This window comes from Enhydra lutris, unplaced genomic scaffold, assembly GCF_002288905.1.
Source record: "Enhydra lutris kenyoni isolate GAN:26980312 unplaced genomic scaffold, ASM228890v2 scaffoldscaffold84, whole genome shotgun sequence".
Classification (NCBI taxonomy): domain Eukaryota; kingdom Metazoa; phylum Chordata; class Mammalia; order Carnivora; family Mustelidae; genus Enhydra; species Enhydra lutris.
This window is the reverse complement of record NW_019154168.1, coordinates 4,658,306-4,664,557: the sequence shown is the minus strand read 5'-3', so window position 1 is coordinate 4,664,557 and position 6,252 is coordinate 4,658,306.

Sequence of the window (6,252 nt, the reverse complement as noted above, 5' to 3'; positions counted from 1 at the left end):
TCTTCCCAAGGGTTGACTGAGTCTTTTGCCAACACTGCCTTAAAGTTTGATTTTTTCCTCTTGCTTCCTCACTTTCTCTTTCACAAGCATTGATCCTAAGAGCCCCTCCTGACTGCTGATCTCCATCTTAGAGTTTGTTTCTCAGGTGCATCAACCTATAACACACATAATGGATTGGAATTGTCCCACCATTTAATGAGTAAGAATATAGAGGGAGAGCCCACTGACAGCAAGACAAGATCTCAGCTTTCTACCCTCATTTTAGCTTTTTGAGAAGAGAAATGTGATGCAGAGACCATATGTGATATAAACAGAGCAAACTCATTCAGGTAGGTGCCTGTACTTTTCTAGTCACAGTAAATCCTATAAAGCCCACACTGAGTGAGAAGGAATAAACATTTATTGAGCAACTATTAAGTTCGAGGCATGTTATCCATATTATTTTATTCTGTCTTTACAGTTCCTCCAAAAAGGCTAATATGCTCAGAGAGTTAAGGCGGCTTACCAAATATCACACCATTAATAAGTTAGTTAGAAGCGATAGGACTTGGACTACTGCAAAGGATATATGGATATAGGTTTTTAGCTCTTAAAAATAGGGACAAAGATTTAACTTAAATTTCTCCTGTCTGCATGACTCTTAAATACAAGATTTTAAAAAGATTTATACTCTGATTAAAGTGGAGACCAGTGTTGCCAAGTTTGCGTTTCAATGCCATGTTGGAATCTCCTACCAACTCAGTTAGCTGCAGAGAAAAAGAATTCCTTTGCTCTTTGTGATTTATATACTCAACAGAACAAGACCTTTGCAGTCAAACATTATACTTTCTGATGATGGCAACACATTATCTAACAAAAGCTGCTACTATTGGTACATATCAAGTAATGTTGTAGAATACAAGATTTTGGTAATTGAAGAAGAAAATAAAAGAAGACATTAAATCACATCTTTTTTTTTTTTTTTTTTTTTTAGATCAGTATATCACTTCTTTGGCTCCTTTTGTCAAAGACCACCACTCACGTTCCCCCATAAGCTATTTAAACTCCCATGAGAGCCTGTTTAATTTACGGCCCAGAGAAATGTGTTAAGTATCAGAGAACTGTGCCAATGGACTGCTTAACTGGGTTTTTGTTAACTGATCTGAAATTTTCTGGGGCTTTTACAAGTTTTAAAATTTCAGACTGAATTTGTACATGTTTTATGAGAGCCAGAAAAATCAAAGTAAAGGGGACCAGAGAGTCCTTTGGAGTGAAGGTCTCTTTCTCATGTAGACAGTTTAATCGCTTCATGTGAAACAACACCATGCTATTAAAGATTCTTTGGGGGGAGCCGGTTTCACTCAGAAAGCATTGGATTTCCTGCGAGTGTTGCAGTGTCTTGCCATTGGCTTTGCACCACTGGAAGGCTGCTGTTGGAATCCTGCAAAACTGGCTCTCTGTGATTAACTTGAGCAAAGCTCACATTCAGCAAACTGTAAGAAGGGACAATAGGTCACTGTTCGCAAAATTAAAAAGAAAAAATCCTTTTCCCTAGATAGGACTCTATTCCAGTGGTGTTCATATCTTAAGTAATGTCAGGCCCTTATGGAGAATTCCATCTTGCTGATTTTTTTTCAACTTCCTTCCAGCCTCTGTACTGGAGGAAATGAAATACCTGTCCTTGCAATCTTTATGTCCTGCATAAACAAGTGTCAGAAAAATTGTCAAAACCCACAAAATGCCAATTTTTCTAATATCAGGAATTTTTGTCCTTCTCATCCAATGCTTTGAATTCTTCTAATAGTAACATTGACTTGTGAAACTGCAAAGGCCTTTGATTAAAGTGGCTGAAAGTGATGAACAATGATCATGACCATTTATTAAACATACACTCACCTTTACTATAGGCCAGTTATTATTTATGCAATTGACACATACATTATCTCAATAGCCCTAAAGGAATATTCAGAGAGGGTAAATAAAAAGCAATACAACTACTGTGTAGTCCCATGCCTGACTCACTGTGATGTTAACCATTAACAGTACAACCTTGTCTGAGTGAAGCTAGAAGACAAGTGGTGACCTCTTTCCTCTCTCCCATTTCCAGAAATGTTATTTTTAGTCCTTCCACAAGGTAAGAGAAGACGAGGAGCTTGATACACTCATCGTTTATCTTACAATGACTTTGAGAGCACTGAGCCTGGCAAAATTCTGGCACACAGAGGGCATGGTGCTTATTGTCTTGTGATCTTATTTGATAGACACATATACATGCATTGCAAATTATATATAACATATATATAAATTACACATACACATATAAAAACACACAAAAAATTCTGTAACAAGGAAATAATATCTAAGCATTGATGGAGAAGATACAAAAATGTTTTCAATGGAGGAATTTAGAAAGGGAATTTATTAAGGAAATTCTGCCAAGATATTTATGCTCTGTCAATAGTTGGAAGGTATATATTTTGATACTATTGTACAAATGAGGAGGCTGAGGATAAAGTTAAGTACCTGGCACATGGCCACATGGATATTAAAAAACTAATCATCTAAATGAAAGCATCTCCTCCGATTCTCAAACTGTCAACTTTCTTATCGTAACAACTTCACCATTTCCGGCTGATTTCCAACAGCTGTTTTTGTTATTGTTCTCAATGTTGTTTTCATTTCCTGCTCTCCTTTTACATAGAGATATTTTCAGAAAAAAAATCTGCCTTTCAGCCAAGATCAATTTGTCCTACTTTAATTCTCACCAAATGATATAATACAGGGTCAACTCTGGCAATGGTCGCCAAACTTTGCTGACATCAAAATCGCCCAGGAATCTGGAAAGACATACTCATGGTATGTTCCTATCCCCAGACATTCTGATTTAATTAGTATGAGCTATGATGTGGGAATCCAGGTGTCCAAAAACTCCTCATGTGATTTTAATATGCAGCAAAATTTGGGAACCTTGTTCTATGCATTTTTTAGTCTTCTTTTGGGCTGAAGTCTGAAAATCTCAGGTCATGCCATTGGGCAATATTATTTCCTCTTTATTTCAGTTATTTGTGGATCTCCAGGACCCTTTCCTCATTCCTTGAAGATATTAGTAATGGTCAGTCCAAAAAGACTTCTGCCATAATTCTTGGTGGTTTTCCTATCTAAGTAGACAATCCTTTCATTATCTTGTCCTTTCAGATTCTTGCCTCCTTCCTTGAATTGTGGTTGTCCTTTCCTCACCCTGGGCCAATCATACTCTCCACGCACTTTACCAATAACTGCACTGTTCCCCAAGTTCAATTTCAAGAGCACCTCTCTCTAGCCACCACATCCTATCTTTTAAGATCATTTATTTTTCTCCCCGACTCCAATAATTCAGTACTCAACTTTGTTTGCACCTGTCTTTGGATCTCCAATTTTTCTACTACTTCTTCACTGTCTCTTACCCATCTCATAATCTTACTTCCTTCCTCTCCAGCTTGGATTCTAGAATTTATCAGTATTATTACTCCCTTACACACACTCTCTCACCCTTTTTTCCTCTCCGTAGTGGTCCTCTGTCAAAATTCCAATCCTGGTTAAATACCACTCTGTATCTAGTTTTCATATGCACCAAAGGAGGAGAACAGAGCTGAAGGGGAAAAAAAGCATTCAACCCTGCTGACTGGTCTCATTATAAAATGATGATCATTAACTTCAAGTAGGCCCTTAGTGCTGCTGGGCAAGTCTATTCATTTCCCTAATTCATTCACTTACCATTTCCCTAGCCCTTCATTCTGAGCTGATGACCTAGATTCTTACTCTGTTGAAAACTAGGACTCAAATGGTGAGAAAAGTCCACATGGGTCTACCACAAAACCTATCACGCCATTGTTTTTGGATGCTTCTGTACTTGATCTTCCCTCCGGTTCTAGGGATGAAACTTCTGCGCTCTTGTGTTAGGCTGCCTCTCCACAAGCACACTGAATTCCACTGCTCTCACTTAAGGACTTCCCTCAGGTTACATGCCTTTTTTAGAGATCATTTCCATTAATATACAAACACACTATAATAGTTCCTCTTTTAAGAAGAATAATCTCTTAACTCCCTCTAGTAACTGCTTCATTTCTATGAGTGAATTTACTGAAAATCTTCTCACAATATTACCTGTCATCACTGTCTCCATTTGCTGCACAGCCACACTATTTCCCTGAATATCCTCTTTTTATCATGAGCCCACTCCAACTGAGCTATTGTCTCTATACTGAAACAACTTTTTACGTGGTCTTACATGACCTCCACACTTCTAAATCAGAAGGCCAACTCCTAGTCCTCATGTTGACCTCAGCAGCCTTTGAGAAGCCATAGAGTGAGTTATGAGTTCATCATCACCTGCTGCTCTAGGAACTGCTTCCAATGTCTTCACATTGCCTACTGAAATAAGTTTCTTTTCTTTCTTTTATTTCTGTAAAACTCTATTTCTGATTTGTTGACCTAAAAATAAAAGGCCTGGAAAGGAAAGAAAGAAAGAAAGAAAGAAAGAAAGAAAGAAAGAAAGAGAAAGAAAGAGAGAAAAAGAAAGAAAGAAGAAAAGGGAAAAGAAGGAAAGGACAAAAGAAAAGAAAGAAAATTCATTTTTTATTCCTTCCAATACAACCTGCTATTCCTCTAGTGGGTCCCCTCTCAGTAAATTACACCTTATTCCTTTCACTTGCTTGGAACAAAAGACTTAAGAGTCATTTGCTGTTGTTTTTCTTTCACATCCTGCATCCAGTCTGTCGGCTAACCCTGTTGGCTACTGTAGATATATGTCTTGAGTCCATGTACTTATTACCATCTTTACCACCACTACCCTGGTCCAAGCCACCATTGTCACTCTTCTGGGCTGGTGCAAATAGTATTCCAAATGACTCGATGTTCCCACCACCATTTCCCTACAGTTTCCTCTCCACCTGCAGTGGGAGGATTCCTTTTAAAACATGAGACACATCAGGGTTCCTGGGTGGCTCATTTAAGCATCTGACTTCAGCTCAGGTCATGACCTCAGGGTCCTGGGATGGAGTCCCGCATCAAGCTCTTCACTGGGCTCCCTGCTCCATGGGTAGTCTGCTTCTCCCTCTGCCTCTTCCCCAGCTCATGCTCTCTCTCTCTCTCTCTCTCTCTCTCTCTCTCAAATAAATAAATAGATAAATAAAGTCTTTAAAAGATATACATAAGACACATCATGTCACTCTTCTGCTCTGTACCTCCCAGTCATTTATTGTCCCACTTAGACTAAAAGCAAAGTCACTGCCTTGTTTTGTTAAGTTTTTATTTAAATTCTAGTTAGTTAATAGAGTGCACTATTGGTTTCAGGAGTGGAATTTAGGATTTGTAACTTACCTCTAAGACACAGAATCTGCGTGGATCCTTATAGAGATATTATAGTGGCAGAATGCTCCAAATACAATCAGAATCCCACTACCATAAAACGCTCACGCTGGGAGCTCAAAAAGTAGATGAAAAGCATATGATTCTCAGCAATCTATCCTACTGGCCTATGTCCACGGTCACTGTCTGATGGTGGTGATTGCTTCTAAACACATGTTCAGGCTAAAGTATCAGTGCCTGTAATTTACTCAAAGTTTACTTTTTCACTCTCACAAAATTTTCAGTTTTCTAGCTTATCCTGAAACTAAAGTAAAATTTCTTTCCTGAAGTTACTTGATCTCTCATGTGTTCCTAAACTATATCTTTAAAAGCATCCTCCTGCTGTACCTAACAGACATTGTTCTAAGAAGATATCAAGATTTCTTATTTCCCTAATTATCTTAGAAAATACAGGAAGTTTTCAGACTGCAGTGAGTTCCCAAACACAAAATGCTTCTGCACTCAACACCTTCCAGGAACCACTCTGCTGCCATCAAAAGTTAGAGATTTTTAATGTGCTACTAGATTATTGTTCTGATAACAAAATAAGAATTAAGAAAAACCCTCTTCCATGATAATGGGCAATGTTTGCTTCAAAATTGTTGATCAAAAGTCAAGTAAGTAAACAGAGAAAATTATCCAAACTAATTCAATTTCTTTCTCATCTCAAGATGGTATTCAGCACAGGAAACTTTGGAAAATAAGACTACTCTTCTTGCACTTACTCGAACATAAAAACTCTCTGTCTCCCTAGGCCTTGAATTATCACCTTGTACTTTTCTAAAAACAAAAGTGCATTCAGTTTACAATGCATATTTCTAAAGGAAAATAAACACATTTTATTCAGATGTTTGTGAAACCAAACACGGACACCGTCATCCAAGGAGC